At 40.4% G+C, this 19,754-nt stretch overlaps 1 protein-coding gene across 2 annotated transcripts in view; it reads right to left on the bottom strand.

Moving 5' to 3' along the window:
* LOC150089395 (G kinase-anchoring protein 1-like) overlaps positions 1-19,754 on the bottom strand; it is a 199,828-nt gene that overhangs the window by 67,559 nt on the left and 112,515 nt on the right. The gene's annotated exons all lie outside the window — the stretch shown is intronic.

Here is a 19,754-nt window from a genome sequence, read left to right as displayed (position 1 = left end):
TTTTTTTTTTTGGCTGATATAAGCTTGCTTTCTTGCATTATGTGCCTTTACTAATGCTAATGAGCTAGGACTGTTAGCTATAGAAAAGGAATTGTGTGAATGTTTAGAATTATCAGATGTTAATGAATTGACAAATAAGAAAGCAAGAAGAGTCCAGTTCTAACTTAATGGGTACATTTTGTTACTTCTGTTTGATATCTTGTACATTTTTGATTTGAATAAATTAAAATAAATATAGCAAATATTTTTATGGATTTTTTTACCTCTGTCAACTATATGGAACTGTCATAAAAACTTACTAGTAGAGTCCCATGGGTTGGGTTAGGTTATGAATCTACTCACGATCTGCACTGATAGGGGTGGCCAAATATCTCTAGCACGCAGATAGTTAACAGCCCAAAACCGGCTCTGGTTGTGCCTCAGATTTGGTTAATGTAAGAAATGGGGTTTTACCAAAGATCAGTACTGGGACCACTGTTGTTTTTGATTTTCTTAAATGACGTCAATGAAGGGATAGGGGGTGTGATGTCTAAATTTGCAGATAATGAAAAGATCGGTAGAGCAGTTAATGATCATTGCCAAGCAGAGCTTCTTCAGAGTGACCTAGATAGACTTCAGGGATGGTCAGAGAAGTGGCTTTGCTTTAATTCAGCAAAATGCAAGGTCTTGCGCCTGGGGAACAGTAACCCCAAAATAACTTGAACTAACGTTGAACTAACGTCTGTAATGGAAGAAAGGGACTTGTGAGTTATGATACGGTCAGACATGAAGTTCTCCAAGCATTGTAGGCAGGTTGCAAGGAAGGCTCATTGTGTCCTATCAATAATTTATTGAACATTTGCTAGTAGAGATAATGACATCAAAATCCCACTATATAAGGCTATTGTTAGACCACACTTGGAATATTGTTTTCATGTATGGAGACCATACCTAAAAAAAGACACTAAGCTCCTTGAAAGAGTCCAAAGGTGGGTAAATTGCCTGATGAGATTGACAAAGGGGCATCCATATGAGGAAAGACTTCAATGTGGGTTACACAGCTTGAAAACTAGCCACCTTAGTGGAGACTTGATTGAGGTGTTTAAGGCTCTGAGGGGCAAAAGTAAAATGAATCACGACAAAATTTTCATGGTTATAAATGATTCCAGAACTAGGGGCCATAATTTCAAGTTAGAGGAAGAAGTTCAGACTGGATTGCAGGAAGTTTTATTTTAGCCAGCAAGTTATAAATTACTGGAATAAATAACCTACATGGGTGGTTGAGGCTGACAGCTTGGGGAAATTCAAAGGTCAGCTGGATAGTAACCTACAGGAGGAGGGAAATGCATAGGTTATTTCCTTTTTTTTTTATTAATTATTTATTTTATATGCTATTTTACTTCTTTTTTTTTGGCTGGTGTAGCTTAAGTTTTAGGCTTAAGCTACACCAGCCAAAAAAAATATACTTGCACCAAAAATATACAAAATATATATATATATATATACTTGCACCATATGGCCATTACTAATACTAATACTCCGGGCTCATTGGCTATGTATTTCTATAGTTTCTGGCATTGATTACCTGGTTTTGGATGTCAAGCATGAATCCTTCAGTCTCAGGGAAGAGACTGAGGACAAGAGAATACTACTTGTCTATCTTCCTTATGGCATGGTAGAGTGCTGCTATGTTTTTCTGGAAGTAATTGTTTTCAGGTTAGCTATCGCTGTTTTCTGTTGCTTGATGAGGTCTATCAGGCCCCTTCCTCTTTCCAAGCTATTGTCAGTCTCTCCATGGCTGACTTCGGGTGGTGTTGGCAGCTCTTGGCTTCCTTGCACCATAAGGAAATTAAGGCCTGCTTGAATTTTGGTCAGGCAGGCGTTAATTTCCTTGTTCTCTAACTGCTGAACCTGCATCGTCCCCAGGTATTAGTAGGTCTCCCTCTGTCATGGCCTCAATCTCTTTACCAGTCTGCAGCTGGTAGTTTCAGCCGACTGATTTCCCCCTGATGAAATCAGTGGGCCTTGCATTTATCTAGACCAAATTTCATCCTCATATCATTGCTGAATTCTTCGGTGATCTGGAGTAGTTGCTGGAGTTACTTTTAGGTTGTTGCATAGAGCTTGATGTCATCCATGTACATCATGTGGAAGAGGGTGTTACAGGTTTTTCCTTCCTTATTTGAGGTTATATCCATACTTGCTGTTGTTGTTATCCACCATGCTCAACAACAGCAAGTATATCCATACTTGCTGTTGTTGAGCATGGTGGATAGTGTGTTGAGTGCTAGACAGAACCACAATGGGCTCAGGACAGCTCCCTGAAAGATTCCTCTCCTGATGGGGATTGATCTGGTTGGGTTGTGGTGTTCTTGACCTTGATGGTGGTACTCCATTTCGCATGGTAGTTTCTAGGAAGTCTGTAACTGCCAGATTGACTTTGTAGATCTTCAGTGTCTCTACTAAGCAGCTTCGAGGCACAGAGTCAAAGGCCTTGCGGCAATTGATGTAGGCTGTGAATATGTTGCACCACTTCATGCAGGCTTGCTCTATAACTGTGGCATCTATGGTTAATTGCTTCTTGCATCCTTTGCTCATCCGCTTGCATCCTTTCTGCTGTTTGGCCATTATGTTCTGGCTCTGCAAGTGGTGTGATATCTTCTTGGTTATGCAGCTGGTCAGGTTCTTGTTCATCATTGGGAGACAGGTGATTGGCCTGCATTTCACCGGGTTTCTTGTATCTTGGTCTTTAGCATTCAGATATGCGATTCCTTGAGTGAGAAACTTTGGGATTGCTGTGCCTTATTATTATTAAGTTTAATATACACTACAGGCATGTGCCAGTTAAAGTCCACAACAAAGTAGTATACAATACATGCATTACATAAGATTATAAGCATTAAGTTGTAAATAAATAGAGTTTAAAAATAAATTATACAATAAAAAAATGAATATGATATGTACAATGATGGTATAATTTTATCATATCAGTCTCAAGACTAGGAAATGTTCACTTCTTCATCTTCTTCTGGTGTTATAACCCAGGATGGATCTTAGCCTTCTTGATGATGTTCCGCCAATAAGCCCTTCCTCGTGGTCTTTAAGTCCTCTTCTACATCATCCATCCATCTTTTCCATGGTCTTCCTCTTGCCCTCCTCCCAGAAGGTTTCCATTTCATTTTATTCTTCATTGTTCTGCTGCCATCCATTCTTATAACTTGTTCCAACCAGGCAAGTCTCTGGCTCTTCACAAATCTGACGTCCACACCCCCAATAAAATGGTCAATTTCATGGTTCATTCTGATCCTCCAGGATCCATCAACATCTTGTATGGGGCCCAAAAATATTTCATAAAATTCTATGCTCGAACACTCTCAACAATTGCTCATCTTTACTCATTAATGTCCAAGCTTCACAACTGTATGTCACAACTGGTCTAATGAGGCTTTTGTATATTCTTAATTTTAAATGTCTGGTCAATACTCTGGACTTCATTAGTTTTTCACGTGCATAGAAATATCTGTTTCCACTCAGGATACAGTACTTAATTTCATTAGTAATAGAGTTGGACTGGTTTATCTACAAACCTAGGTAGGTAAAATTCTGAACATGCTCAAACAAGAAGCCACCGGTTCTTAAATTTACCATATTATCTGCCATTCTCCGGACTTCCATATATTTTGTCTTCGCTTCATTTATCCTAAGTTTTCTTCTTTGTGCTTCACTATCCAGCCTGGCTATGGTTTCCTCAAGTGCTCCTTTAGTCCTTGTTATGTTATGTTATTATTTTATTTTGTAAATGGTCAAACCATGATTAACATCATCATATTGGACATTCAACCTTCAACATGCCACCAGGGCAATAAACCCATATGCACTAATGATAATAGCGACATCATCAGCATATGCACAGACTTGCACTGTCTTTATGCCTATGTGCTCAGTCCCTTCTAATTTTCTGACAGCTGCCTCCAAAACCAAGTGAAATAACGCCGACCGGGCTAGCCGGGTTGGTAAAGTGCTTGCCTGGCAACCCAAAGGTCGCGGGTTCGATTCCCGCTTCAGGCTTGGATCAAAGTACTGCAAAAACCTTGGGAGGTGCATTATGGCTGCAGAAGCCTATGCGTTAACAACTACCAAAAAAAAAAAAAAAAAAGAAAAAAAAAAGTGAAATAACACAGTAGAGAGTGCATCACCTTGTCTAACACCGGCATTAATGTCAAAGGGAGTCATCAACTGGTGAATTCTCACCACTGCTTTAGAGCCAGTCAAGGTTGCTTTTATGAGCCTAAAAATCTTTGCAGGTATACCCAAGAGAAAGAGACCATTTATCATTTCCTCTCTGTTGAGGAAATCAAAAGCTTGTTTGAAATCTACATATAGGTTAAATGAGTGTACATTGTACTCAAATGCTTATTGCATTTGAGTACAATGCACTAAATAACTTTTCAAATTTCACTGAAGCTACAGTCTTCGATTCACAGTTCTACTGTATAGTACAATAGTTGTTTTGTTTCAGTCTTACTTCCTGTCAAGATGCTCTTGACTCAGGATACAGTGTTTCCCTTTCCACCATTTCAGAACCTCCTTTCTCTCAGTCAGCAAGTTTCCTTCACTATCTCTACATGCAGTAACTTTTGAATGGAATTCCTGTGTACTTTCTTTAATCTCCTTATGAAACTTTCTACTTTCCTTCTTATTGTAATGTTCCAGCATTTTGTCGACATTCCTGCTCAAAGCTTCTCTCTTTTTTTTTTCTACATATCCTAGCTGCAGCGATCCATTTTCCACTTCAAATATTTCCTCCTGGCTTGTCTCTTCAATGCCACTGCTTCTTGGCACTTGTCATTGTACCATTCCTCATTTCTCGGTCTTGAGGTCTCACCCAAGGTTATGCATGCTGCACCCAGAATTGCTTCCCTTATGCAAGTCCATTCATCTTCAACCCTGTCACTGTTTTCCTGTTCCTGCAGTTTTCGGTACAACTGCTGGAGTCCCTCAGGATTCAGTGTTGGGTCCATTGTTGTTTTCTGTATTTATTAATGACATTGATGATGGTATATCAGGCTTCATGTCCAAGTTTGCAGATGATGTGAAGGTTGGCAGGGTGTTAATGACACTAATGACAGAACACTGCTGCAACAAGATCTAGCATATTTGAGCAGATGGGCTGAGAAGTGGCAACTGAAGTTTAACATTGATAAATGTAAAGTACTGCATATGGGAAGCAGTAACCCCAGAGTAATGTACCAACTGTGTGGTACTACACTGACAGTGGTAGAGAATGAAAAGGACCTAGGGGTAATTGTGCAGGCAGATATGAAGTTTTCTGAGCAGTGCAGATGGTCTGCAAAGTAGCTCATAGTGTCTTGTCAATGATATACAGGAATTTTTCTAGCAGGGATAAGGAGGTGATTATCCCCTTGTATAAGGCAATGGTCAGGCCACACCTTGAGTACTGTATATAGGTCTGGAGGCCCCTTTTTAAGAAGGATGTAGACCTGTCGGAATGAGTACAGAGAAGAGCAACAAGATTAGTGAATGGAACAAAGGGTTGCTCTTATGAAGAAAGGCTTAAGTTTTGCAAATTACAGTGTCTGGAGACTAGGCACCTGCGAGGTGACTGAGGTGTATAAAGCCTTGAATGGTTTGAGCATGCTCAATGCTAATGGGATTCTTCCTCTTGCTCAGAATAATCGCCTGAGAGGGCATAAATTCAAATTGAGGAAAGACAGTTGTAGGATAGATGTGTGGAAGTTTGCCTTTAGCCAGCGTGTGGTTGATTGCTGGAACAAACTTCCATCTGTTGTTGTAGAAGTTGACAGCTTAAATAGATTCCAGGCAGAACTAGACAAACATTTGGAGCAAGTGGATGGGTGAAATTAGAAGTTTTTTTTTTTTTTTTTTTTTGGCTGATGCTATATAAGCTTGCTTTTTTGCATCATGTGCCTTTACTAATGCTAATGCTAACTCTGTACTGGTACTTCGTTTCAACAAGTCTATCTTGTGTGAAAATAAAAAATGTTCACTGCTTTCCTATAATTCCTTATCATGGAAAAGTCATAAGAAATATCACATATTAGCAATTCATCAACCAGATAACTGAGTCCAAATAGCCTGTGAAACACTTTCCTGTCTAAAGAAAGATCAGAGTCATGCCGGTTTATAAATGCCACAGTTCTTTTAAAGAAACAGTTCTTGGATATCTGTAATCTTGATCTACCGACATGGAAGGTGATCTTATGTCTCGTAGTTGCCACAAGTGCATGAAAATTAAGAAGGCACAGGAAATCTGGAAGATAACTTGATCCAGATAACATAGCAGATTAAGATCTAGGACAGTTTGCTGTGTTTCCAAAGATTGCAGCTCGAAGTAGGAGCACAGAATAGGACAGAAGATTCAGTGACAGAACATAGGATTGCATCTAGGATGACAGTGGATGAATTTCATTTGCAATGATTTTATTTTCTATTTTCTGTACGCAAGTTGCACAGTGAGGGTTCTATATTGGAGCAGCATACTCAAATATGGGAAGAACATTTGCATTAAATAGAAGCACAAGTAACAGAGAATCTTTGAACCTGTATGTTGGATGAAGAAAATTATTTTTTTTTTTTTGGTCCAGTATATTCTGGATATGTTAATCAAAATCACTTCCTGATGTAAATGACTCCCAGACCTTCATCATCAAAAACTCCAGAAACTGGAATGCCATTCGTGGAGTATTGGTTTTCCAAAAACTTAGCTGTCCTTGATCCTGGATTTATTTCATGAGTTGCATGATTTGTTGGGGGGATAGATTGTTCCTTTAACACAGCAATGGTGATGCCCCTGTTTGTTGCAAAACTATGGTGGGGCATCCAACAGGTGCCCACGCTCCTTTTTTTTTTTTTTGGAAAATGTTGTGGGATTTTTTTAAAATTCTGCATGAACAATATCAGTATTTCATCTTTTTACTTATTATATGCAATATAATAAGTAAAAATATGAAATGTTTTATTGCAATACTTATTATACGTAACTTTTAAAGTTTAAAAAAAATTAAAATACACAATATATTTCAGACCTTTTATTTTTAAAAAAACAACAATATTAAATCTGTAAAAATTACAAAAAATAGACAAAATAGAAACAACAGTCTCTTGCATTTTCCAATTTAAAAGACTGTTAATCACGTTAAATTTCAAACTTGATCCAGATTATTATGCATATAAATATTATTAAAAAATTATGAAAACATTATATTCAGTACTATAAGTTACTTCCATTTTTCAGGATATTTCAAAATTTATTTCAAATTTGGTGCCCTTCACAGTGCAAGAAATTTGAAGCTACATATGTTGTTCTGAGTAGAGAAGTGTCCCATTTTGAGAAAACACCACATTTCATGTTATCATCTTGATGCTATGAAAACAATAATAAATATTTCAAAAACTAGGTAAAGTAGTAGATGTTTACTGACCTAGTGGGAGAGGAAAAACAAGCAATCTGAAACTTTAAACAAACACAGCATTAGTACTTGTCTGGTACCATGTCATTCTTCAAGCAAACTCCAAATAGCTGAAAAAATTGTCGTGGGGCACCTGACAGGTTTTCATGCCCTATTTCTATGTGAAAATTGTAAGAAAATCACTTCAGAAACTACTGCAGTGAAACATTCAGACATCGAAGTGTTTGGTGAAACTGGGAATTCAGTCTGAACTACCAAAGAACGTTGCTTTTGAGCTACTGATGCACATGTAAACAATTTTGTAGGTACTATGAACTACTTCACCTCCTGATGTGACACTATACTTTATTCTTATATTTTTTAATTTTATTTTCTTGTTTCCATTCGACACATTCTTTAGAGAAAGAATTATTACCCTGGCAGTTTGAATTTCAGTGTTACAGTGTGTATGCGTGTGTTCTTTTTGAAGGGGCACAAGTGGCTACACCTCTGTAGGCAGACTGACCAAATTTTTTGCTCTTAAAGGCACTAGACTGGATTAAGGATGTAGGGTTGAATGCGGCGCCTTAATAACCAGATGTTATACATCTGGCATTTTAAATGTGAGTATAACTGCAAGTAGGGAGAGGCATTCCATCCTTTTTGATGACTATTCTTTTGGCTTGTACTGCACTTTTATTACACTTTTTGCTTAGTTTCTGAACAATTTCATTCTCTGATACTGGAGCAGATCCCACTCTGCTCTCTCCACCCTTTAGTGGAGTTCAGGGCAGCATGTCAGGCAACCTTTGTGGAAATTCCAGCAAAGGTATATATTTTCAAGAATATTCTGCATGTCTGTGTTCAGTCATTTCAACTAGTAAATCTCCACATGGTAGTCACTGAACCATTTTTAGAGGCCCTCTAAAAATGATTTGGTGGCTGTGATCTGGAAATTTATTATTTTTTCTTTTGTCTCTTTGGATGGGATATGTTTAGGTCCTCTTGCTCTGTGAGAAATTTAGATCAAAATATCCAAGTTAAATGCAGCCTGCTTAGGGCCAAAAGGTTGCTAATCATCAGTGTAAAATTAAACTGCACATTTCCTAGAGATTTTTGACATAGCCATATTAGCACTTATTTTGATTTTTGTTCAATGACATCTAGTTTATCATTGTGTATTAACTGGTGAACTGTCAGCAAAATCTTCACTGCTTCAAAAAATGCAAATAATGTGTTCCTAGAAAATCTCAATTATTCACACTGGTTGAATAATTTTTCCTACAAGCATATTTTTATTACAGAAAAGGGATCTGAACAGTACATTAACATGGTAACAGTACAGGGTGGTTATAGAGTCTTTTCAATCTATCTGGATGAAAATTACATGTAAATGTAAATACTCTGCTTATTTTGGCTTTAGGTGCAGAATTTACTGAAAACAAAGTAAATTAAGTTCATTTTAGGGTATGTGTAATAAACATTATTAAAGATACTTTTCCAGAAATAGATTCGGCCTTTATAAATACCTTTATAAATAAAACACATGGAAACAAATTAAAGCTGAAATAAGATTTAGCAATGGAAAATGCTTATGTAACTGGTTAATACAAAAAAATGTCAACTGTGTCTAAGTTGCTTTGTGGCGAATGCAGGGTTTCCCCTTTAACTGCTGTAGAATCTGTAAGGTTGGTGTAAGCCTAGCTGGTTGTATGTATGTTGATTGATTGATTATGATTTTCTTGGTGCATTAATTAATTATGATTTTATTGGTGCATTAGTGTCTAAGGCTATTATGGGCCAGGAACATATGTAGGTAGGTGGCAAGTGTCAGTTTTGTGCAGTGTTTGTGTTGTGTGACTGGCATCCAACACCCAATTGGATGCTCCCTGCTTCCAGTCCCTTGCAACATGGAAACATGCCAGGTTGTACCATGTACTTCAATTGGCCTCCCTCCAGAGCAGAAGCTATGGGGAGGGCCAGTAAAAAAAAAACACAGCGGAACATAGTTGGGAGATAGCTAGAGAAGTTTTGGGTTTGGATGGGGGGGAGGGAACAGGAATAGAAACAGAAAGTTAGGATAGTAAGTAGAAGGCTTCCCCAGAAAACAGAAGAGAGATGGATGAAGTAAATTATTTTAGGGACAGTGGGAGAATCCCACCCTGGTAGTACCCAAAACAAGGAGGATGGCTGGGGAGGACACCCTGACCCAGGCACAGCCAGGGTCAACAGTTGATGATTCCCACCCCAGCTGAAAACTAGCTAGGGTCAGCGCAATCCCACCCCAGAAGGGGTCAGCATCTGGTCCCTATTTGCATTCAGAAGTTAGCTAGGATCCACTGGGGAGGAAGGGCTCCCTGGCCATCAAGTCTTCATCAGGATTCTTCTTTGGTTGTCATAATCCCACCCCAGAAGGGGTCAGTAGGTTGTATTTTTACCTCCAACTTCCCCCTAGTGGGATCTATGATCCCACTAGGGGGAAGGGCCCCTGGCCAGCATGTTTTGATCGGGTTTGTGGTCATGTCTGGTGGAGTTTGTCATTATCAGGAAAGTCTTAGTAATGAAGGTCTCCTGTTGAACACCTTATTTGCAAAGTTGTTGTATGCTGCAAAATTTTGTTTTGTGTCTATTATTTGTGGTTCTCTCAACCCCTTTGTAGGTCACCTACTTCCATCTCAAGGGTGAACCTCAGGTCTGAATAAAATGGGCAATCAAACATAATGTGATCTGAAGTCTCTCTCTGGCCACATGGGCAGTTTGGTGTGGGAGTCAGCCTTAAGTCAAAAAATTTTGCATTGCCATGTCCTGTTAATAGGTACGTGATGTGAACCATGAAGTTTGTTTTGTTGACCTCTCTGACTTCTGGGATATATGTTTTGGTCAGTTCTCCCTTCGTGGTCGCATTCCAGGTTTGTTGCCACTTTTCCTGTCTGCAAAGTAACTGGTCATAATTTTGTAAATAGGGTTGATCACTCTGGCCTCTCTAAACCTCTCCAGAGTGCTCTCTGCCACCGTAGGGTGTCAAAGGCCCTTTTTGAAGTCCAAAAAGAGGTCAAGGAGGTATTTCTCTTCAGTGTTTGCCTCTGTATGTCCACCAATTTTCTTATTGGATCTTTTGTACTTTTACCTCTGGTGAATCCGAATCGGTTGCTTGATGGTAGGTTTCTTTGAACATAATTAATGGTGATTCTTTGGGCAATTATTTTCTCAAGTATTTTCCCTAGCACTGGCAATAGGCGGTATGGAATCAAATCCATTGTAGGTTTGGCAGGGTTCTTGAGAGCAGGATTTTTAACATGGCCCTTTTCCATCGTGGTGGAAATGTTCTCTCTTCCAAGCAGGTATCATATAGATTCAGTATTAACTAAGGTGCTGTTTTTCATGCCCATTGATGACGTCCACCTCTATAAAGTCCTCTTCCGAGCACTTGCCTGATCTGGTAGATTTCACAGCTTCGTCAACCTCCTCTAAAGTGATTGGTGGTTCGGTAGGTTCCTTCATGTGTGATGTGTTGGATTCTCATTCTAGTTTGTATGCTGCTTTCTGAGCCATCTATGTCATGGTGAAGAATATTGTCTAGTATGGTATTGACATGGATCAAAAATTGACATGTACATGTACAAATTGACATTAACATAAAAAACATGGATTTTTTTTGAATTTTACTCGGTTAGAGAGTTAGGAATGCCCACAACAGTTTATTTTAAGGTTAGCCAGGAAAAAGGGAGGCTGGATGAGCATTTGTTAGTTGCATTAAAATTATGCAGTTAAGTATAAATAATACAGTATGAATTTTCAGCTTTAGGACACTAAGTTGGTCTGGTGTATTAAATTAATTTAAATTCAATTACTGAATAAGTGGTCCAAGAATCACAAAATCTGTATCACAAAACAACTAAGAATTATCTGTATTTCTTTAAGAAATTAACCATTTTGTGAATGAGTGTCTCAAATTCGTATGGGAGTGAGTGAGTCTGTGGAGTGAATTTCATAAAATTTTTATGTAAATGCTCTGAAATATTAATTTCTTCTTGTTTTTCCTTAATTTTGCAGCATTACAGTATTGTCAAAAATGAAATCAGAAATTAAAGAATAAAATAAAAAAAATTATAAAATATGGTTAAAAAAATAAACTTGTTAACTTTTTTTTTTTTTTTTTTTTGAGGCAATAATATCCTCATATATATATCTCACTTAATTTGATTTCATCGACTTCTGGATGTGAATTCCAGAAAATTTCTTCAATTTCAGCTTTTGTAAGCCAAAATCAGACAACGGCTAACAGGTGTGACAATTTTTACAGATATTTTCATGCTAAAATATTTTAAAACTGTCTATTATTAGTTGGAAACAGTCAAAAAATGGCAGCATGTACCAGGCAAATTTGAAAAAAATTTGTACAAAAGAGGCAAATTATTTGAAATGTACTTGATGTGACTTTGTAAAAAAGACAGATCTAGCATTAGCATTAGCATTAGTAGAGGCATTTGATGCAAGAAAGCAAGCTTATGCAGCATCAGCCAAAAAAAAAAAAAAAACCCCCACTTCCACTTCACCCCTCTGTTCATTCAAAATACCTGTCCAGCTGAGCCTTAAACTTATTTAAGCTATCAACTTCCACGACAAGGGATGGAAGTCTGTTCCACCAACCAACCACCCGCTGGCTAAAGGCAAATTTCCGCACGTCTATCCTACATCTCTCTTTCCTCAATTTGAATTTATGCCCTCTCAGGTGATTATTCTGAGCAAGAGGAAGAATCCCATCAGCACTGATCGTGCTCAAACCATTCAAGGCTTTATACACCTCTATCAGATCATCTCGCTGATGCCTAGTTTCCAGACACTGTAATTTGCAAAACTTAAGCCTTTCTTCGTAAGGGCACCCCTTTGTTCCATTCACTAATCTTGTTGCCCTTCTCTGTACTCGTTCCAGCAGCTCTACATCCTTCTTGAAATAAGGCCTCCAGACCTGTATACAGTACTCTAGGTGTGGCCTGACCATTGCCTTATACAAGGGAATAATCACCTCCTTATCCCTGCTGGAAAAATTCCTGTATATCATTGACAATACTCCATAAGCTACTCTTGCAGCCCGTCTGCACTGCTCAGAGAACTTCATATCTGCCTGCACAACCACCCCAAGTCCCTTTCATTCTCTACCACTGTCAGTGTAGTACCACAGAGTTGATACGTTGCTCTGGGGTTGCTGTTTCCCATGTGTAGTACTTTACATTTGTCAATGTTAAACTTCATTTGCCACCTCTCAGCCCATCTGCTCAACCTTTCCAGATCCTGTTGCAGCAGCATAGTGTCAGTAGTGTCCTTGACAACCCTGCCAACCTTTGTATCATCTGCAAACTTGGACATTAAGCTTGATATGCCATCATCAATATCATTTATAAATACAGAAAACAATAATGGACCCAACACTGAGCCCTGAGGGACTCCACTAATAACATTAGTCCTAATATGAGCAGTGTCCATTGATTACCACTCTCTGTCTTCTCCCCCTCAACCACCCCTTTATCCATAGCAGCAATTTGCCTCCAATGTCACACTGCTCCAATTTGTGTAGCAGTCTTCCATGTGCAACAGTATCAAAAGTCTTTCTAAGATCCAAGTATATAATATCAAAGCTATTCCCTGCATCCAGTTCTTATGTGACTGCATCATAGTATCCAATCAAATTGTTCAGGCAAGACTTCCCCTTAACAAAACCATGCTGTGTCCGAGCTATAACTGAAGTCTTGTCTAAATGATCCTGCAGTGCGTCTTTAACCAGTGCCTCCATTAATTTTCCTGGAACAGAAGTTAAGCTCACAGGTCTATAATTACTTGTGTCAGCCTTTGATCCTCCTTTGTGAATTGGGGTCACATTTGCACATCTCCAGTCCATGGGTACCTCCCCTGAGTCCAAAGAAGCTCTCATAATTATGGCTAAGGGTTTGCTTACTTCCTTTGCTGCCTCCTTTAATATAACTGGATAGATCCCATCCACCCCGGGTGCCTTTCTTGTGGTTATCTTCAACAATTTCTCCTCCACTTTACTCCCAGTTATTTCAAGATTCTGTAGCTTACTGCTAGAGTTGAATACACCTCTGGCATTCCCCTCGCTGAATAACTCCTCATGTGTGAATGTCGATGCAAAATATTCATTTAGTTTGTTAGCTACCTGAGCAGGATCATCAACAGTTGACCCATCAATATCAAGTGGACCAATCTGATTTATCCCCTTCCTTCTAGAGTTTACATAAGTAAAGAACTCTTTGCTGTTTTTCTTTGCATCCCTTGCCAAGGATTTCTCGTAATCTGCCTTCGCCTGCCTAACCTCCTTTGTAACTTGGTTGCATATCAACTTGTATCTATCATAGGCTTCTGTGTCATGTGTTAATTTGTAAGTATCCCATGCATTTTTCTTCTCTGCCATATGCCTCATTAGTTCATCTGACATCCATTTTGGCCTAACCTTGAACAATATTTCTTTATTGGTATGTAAAGCCTAGTAGCTTCCAAGATAAGTTCTTTGAATGCCTCCCATTTTGAATTTGCTGTTGGTAACATCATCAGTTGGTCCCACTGTATAGAATTTAAATACTGTCTCAGTCCATCGTAGTCGCCTTTACGGAAGCAATAACCCTTCCCTTTACCCCTAATGGTAGTTACCTCTTTGAGTAAATCCCACTTCAGCACACTGTGATCACTGCCACCTAGTGGTTCATTTACCTGCAGATTCTTAATGCACGAAGAATCGCTACTGATAATCAAATCAAGAGTATTACTCCCTCTAGTTGCCTCCCGAACATGCTGATGTAGAAAACAATCATCCAATAAATCCACAAAAGCCCTGCTAGTGTGTGAGTGACCAGCCCCCAAATTCCAGTCAATATCTGGGAAATTAAAATCTCCCATTATAAGACTCTCTGATTTACTGGCCCACTCTATTTCCCTGTACAGTTTCTTATTATACTCATCAGAGTCATTAGGCCTATAGACACTCCTACTCTCAATTTTGATCTCCCAATGCTTATGTCTCACCAAACTGACTCAACACTGCACTGTCCAGCGATGTCGACTGGCTTCACTTCCTTGGTTTTTATGTGTTTCTTAACTTATAGCATAACCCCTCCCTATCCTGTCTATCCTTTCTGTAGACGTTGTACTCCCCAAATTCCAGTTCTGCATCCCTTATATCTGTGTGACACCACGTCTCTGATATCCCAAGAATATCTGCCTTTGATGTTTTGAGCAATACCTCAAATTCATCAAATTTGTCTACTAAACTCCTAGCATTGGTGTACACGCAAGTATACTTGCACCTGTTTCTATTCTTAGTTACCCTAACACAACCCATGTGTTTACTTGTACCGCAATGGCTCCCAGCAGTCTCTGAAATATCAAGCATCTTGTTTTTCAGGCTTCTGCTCATTCTAATAGAAGCAGTACAAGAGTCTCTTTCACCTCTGCCAGTGGCTACTGTCAATCTATTGGTCTTTGTCTCCCCCCAAGCTAGCAGTTTTCCGACCCACCTAACACTGCCTCGATAGCATCAGCAAATATTCTTGCACCCTTTCTATTTAAGTGTATCTCATCCCTGTAGAAGCAATCTCTCCTGTTAACAAGTACAGTCCAGGCTGAAAAAAATTCTACCCCTTGAGCCTTGCACAATCTTTCCAGGGCCAAATTGATTGACAAGGCTCTCATCATATATTCCTTCCTATCGTGTCTGGGCAGAATTGCAGACACTTTCAAATTCAACCCTAATTCTCGGCTTTTGTATATATTTTGTATCTATGTATGTAATCAGACAGATCTTTGTCCGGTTTGCAACACTACTTTGGGAGCCCACACTTGTAAAATGTAGATCTACATATGTAACCATGAAAAGGTTAAAGACAGATTTTATGTTAAAGGTTAAAAGCAATATTAATTTTTTTTTATGTCCTATTTAATTCTCAGATGTTTAGCACACGCCAGGGCACTTTTTTTTGCTATGTCTATAATTAGATTCAGCTGTCACTGATTAATCTGATATACATTTTCATTTTCTTATACTTGCTAAAGCATAAAGAACACTTCTCCCCCAACCCCTGATATAAATGAGAGTCTGTTTAAATTTTATCTATTCTTAATAGTGTAGAAGTTATTACAATACATAAACTTCAGCTCAACTCATATACACTGCATTGCTAAAAGTAACCAGACACCTGCATTTTTCAAAGAATCTGCTATTGATACAATATTTAATAATGTGTCAGCTTATCTTTGCCGTTAATTACACTGTATCCTAATTAGCAACTTCTGAATCAATTTTTGATAACAGTAAGACAATATTTTTATCTATTATTTCCTTCAATTTAGTGGTCTACCTGGCTACTGATTGCATGCATGTTGATTGAGCACAAAGCCAACATTCCAGTTCATCCCAAAGGTGTTCAAGGTGGGGTTAAGGTCAAAGCTCTAGGCAAGGCCCATGTCTGCAAAGCCAAATCACTACAGGCTGTGTAGTATAACATGGTGCATTGTCATACTGAAACAAAAGGATTTTCCCTATAATGCTGCCATGTAGAAATAGTAAAATTGCACAGAATGTTGGCATGCCACATGGCATTTGTTGTTCCAGGAATGATGATTAATGGCTCAAGCACCAAAACCATGAGAAACAACCCCAGGCGGTGACAGTACCTCTGCTAAACTTCAAATTTAACAGCTGGGATGAAACAACAACAACAACAAATAAACAAGTATAAACAAGAAATTTATTTATTTATTTAACAACAATGGTAAAGTATAAAGTGTAAAGTGTGTTTAGGGTCAAGCGGCACCAGGGGTTCCCCCCCATCTCCGCGTAGTTTACATTGTGGGTGAACCAGTTGACTGGAAAAGCCAGAGATTTAAAAGTGTATGGACTTTGTATATGTGTGATGCCTTGTTCCATTGTTCATCTGGTCATTTAGCCGCCAGACCCATACTGAGGCCCGACGTTGTCCCACTTTCACCCCCGTGGAGGCAGACCAGGTACTCACTAGTATATAGTTCACTCTGGCAGGTCCTGCCACCTAATTTCCTGAGATTTCAGTGGCTAGGACCTAAAAAAAAAAAATCGCATACACGTCACTGGAAGCACTAGGAGAAGTCCAAAATGTTGGGCAAAATTAATTTCGATTGGTGATTTTAGATTGTGTGGGGCGTGTTCACATTGCTGTCAGATAAAGTGGGATGAAGGCTGAAGACTGGGGGGAAGATAGACAGAAATATGGAGCCGAAAGAGAAGGCAACTCCAGTTTACAGTGGGGCATGGGTAGAAATTGGTAAATAACATTCTCCAGGCATCTGCTAAACCTAAACCCTCCGGTTTGCAAAACTGTGTACTGTGTGCATTGTGTGCTGCAATGTTTGGCTTACATGCAGCAGTTCTGTAAAATTTAATGCTATGTGATTCCCTATGTATCGTTCATGCAGTGATATCAATTCCTGTGGCCAACGCCAGTGTAAAATCCAATGCTACGCAGAACACTATGCATCATCCATGGTGTACTACTAACACCAGTTCCTGTTCACTCTCTGAACTCCCTGCTGACAGTATTCGATGACTGAGAGGATCAACCACTTTCTAAGAAACCACCCCATCCTGGTCTCCTTCAGTCAATTTCTGCAGTTTACTTGAACATTTCCTTGCTGCAGTATCACTATGATATTTCCTTTTGGTGATTACTTCAGCTGTTATTAATCTAGGGTAACTCCGCCATGGATGGTACCAAGCCTGGCTGCGAAAGGAGGAGGGTGGTCATCCTGCCGAAATGACCAGGACCGGGAAACCGGGGGAAACTAGGCAAGAAACTGCATGGAATTTGGAACAAGCTCTTTCAACAATGTTACCGCATCTGGGACAGCCAGTGTGCCAGCACTGGGGACCCAGGGTGCCGGTGTGAAGTGGACCACTGGCTACAGCAGTAAGCTTACTACGCCGAAAAGGGCAATTACCATTGGCGAATGGAATGTTCGAACAGGGCACCACGTTGGACAAAAGGAAATCATCGCCCAAGAACTACTTAGGTGCAAGATATCAATCGCGACATTATCCAAACTAAGGCTCACCGGGTCTGGAACGATGATCATCCAACCACCAGTACCGAGCGAAGGGGTTACACTATTCTACTCTGGTGGTGAGAAACGAGAAGCAGGAGTGGCTTTATGGTCGATGTTCAGGCCACCAGTAGTGTGGTCGTCTTCCAACCAATATCGGACCGCCTGGCAGTCCTTGCTGTCAAGGGCACCATCAAGACCCATATCATCTCCGCCTGTGCACCAACTGAGACTAGCCTGGACCCGACCAAGAATGATTTTTACAACCAGCTCCAACATACACTGGATTCAATTCCACAGATAGAAGTGATCATCCTCGCAGGTGACTTTAACGCCCACATTGGTGTGGACAGATCTGGTTGGGAAACAACAATGGGCAAGTTTGGTCATGAGAAGATCAACGACAACGGACTGTCTGTTGTCCTTTGCCGCATCTAACAACCTGATCATCGGAAACAGCCATTTCCAGCACCCTCAAAAACATCAACTTACATGGCGAAATCCATCTGGCAAGGACACAGCAATCCTGAACTACATTTTGATCAACGCCCGATTTCGCTCATCACTCATGGACGTCCGTGCCATGAGGGGACCTGATTGTGGATCTGGCCACTACCTCATCCAGGCTAAGGTGCAGCTCAAACTACGACATGCAAAAAGGTCATCTCGGTCAGCCAAGCTGGACTGGAGGCAACTAATGAATGCTGCCAACAAACAGGCATATCAGATCGCCCTATCCAACTGCTTTGAGACACTGGCCGCGTCCGAGGATATAAATGAAGAAGAAAAGCAGATCTCTGATGCCATCCTGGAATGTGCAAGCCCCTATGCCCACCTGCCAGACACCGAACGCAACCATGGATATCAGACGAGTGCCTCGACTTCATGGACAAACGGAAATAGGCAAAATTGGTCGACTTCGAACGGTACCGGCAGTTAAACCAAGAAGTCCGACAGAGGATGAAAGCGGAGAGAGAGAAACATACTGGAACCAAGTGGCATACGATCTTGAAGAGACGGCATCCAAGCACGAGTACCGTACCCTCAGATGTCTGAGTGGAAAGACCAAATTGACTAGTCACAACATCAAGAACGCTGATGGGACCTTCGTGCGATCACCGTCCGAACATCTGCAATGGTGGAGTGAATTCTTAAAGCATTGTATAATCACGACCCACCTCAGGGACCACCAGCAGCCGCACCACCGATCGATCCCCCTGAGGTCTCCATGGTCGATGTCCAGCCTACAGTAGAAGAAGTGAAAGCAGCCATACAATCCCTAAAGAATGGCAGGGCACCAGGAGTGGACCAAGTCACCACAGAAGCGATCAAAGCCGGGAAGATGTACTGCTTCGCCGACTACACTCACTCCTCAAAACCATCTGGTGCACTGAACAAATTCCGCTAACATGGAGGAAAGCCATTATCGTGCCAATCCACAAGAAAGGTGATAACCGGGATTGCAAGAACTACTGTGGCATCAGTCTCCTTTCCATCATCGGAAAGGTCCTTATGAAGATCATTCAGTCAAGGCTGCAAAAACATCGTGAGCAAACCAGTCGAGAAGAACAGGCGGGATTTAGACCCGGGCGAGGATGCTGTGATCAAATCTTCGCCATCCGTCAACTGATGGAGGAGAGGATCCGGTGTGGACAGCGAACCATCATTGTTTTTATTGACTTTAAGTCTGCTTTCGACTGTGTCCACCGGCCCACCTTATGGAAATTGCTAGAGGTCAAACATGTACCTCGAAAAGTCATCACACTCCTCCAAACTGCATACAACAGTTTAACCAGCCAGGTGTGCATCCAGAACGATTTATCTGAGGAATTTACCATCCAAACTGGAGTCCGCCAAGGGGGGCGTGGCCTCCCCGTTGCTTTTTAACATTGTGGTCAACGCCATTATGAGGCAAGCATTCAGCAACAGATGGGGTATACAATATGGCAAGGATCACTATGTGACTGACTTGATGTTTGCCGACGATAGTGCTATCTTTGCTGGAAACGACGCTGAAGCCAAGGACATCCTCTACGACATTGCCCGCATTGCCCAGCCATACGGGTTGAAGATCAATGCTGATAAGACAAAGGCCCTGACAACAGATGGGTCACATGCCACCATCTTTCTCGAAGGCATCCAGATCGAGCAAGTGCAGGACTTTAAATACCTTGGGTTGCGGGTCCAGGAGAAGTTGCATCCACCGTGGAGATCCACAGCAGAACTGGACAGGCGGCCACTGTGTTCGCCTCGCTCAAATGG

This window comes from Mastigoproctus giganteus, chromosome 2 (assembly GCF_048544385.1).
Source record: "Mastigoproctus giganteus isolate SK-2022 chromosome 2, ASM4854438v1, whole genome shotgun sequence".
NCBI classification, from domain to species: Eukaryota; Metazoa; Arthropoda; class Arachnida; order Uropygi; family Thelyphonidae; genus Mastigoproctus; species Mastigoproctus giganteus.
The sequence above is the reverse complement of the archived record's forward strand: the minus strand, read 5'-3'. Positions and strand labels throughout refer to the sequence as shown.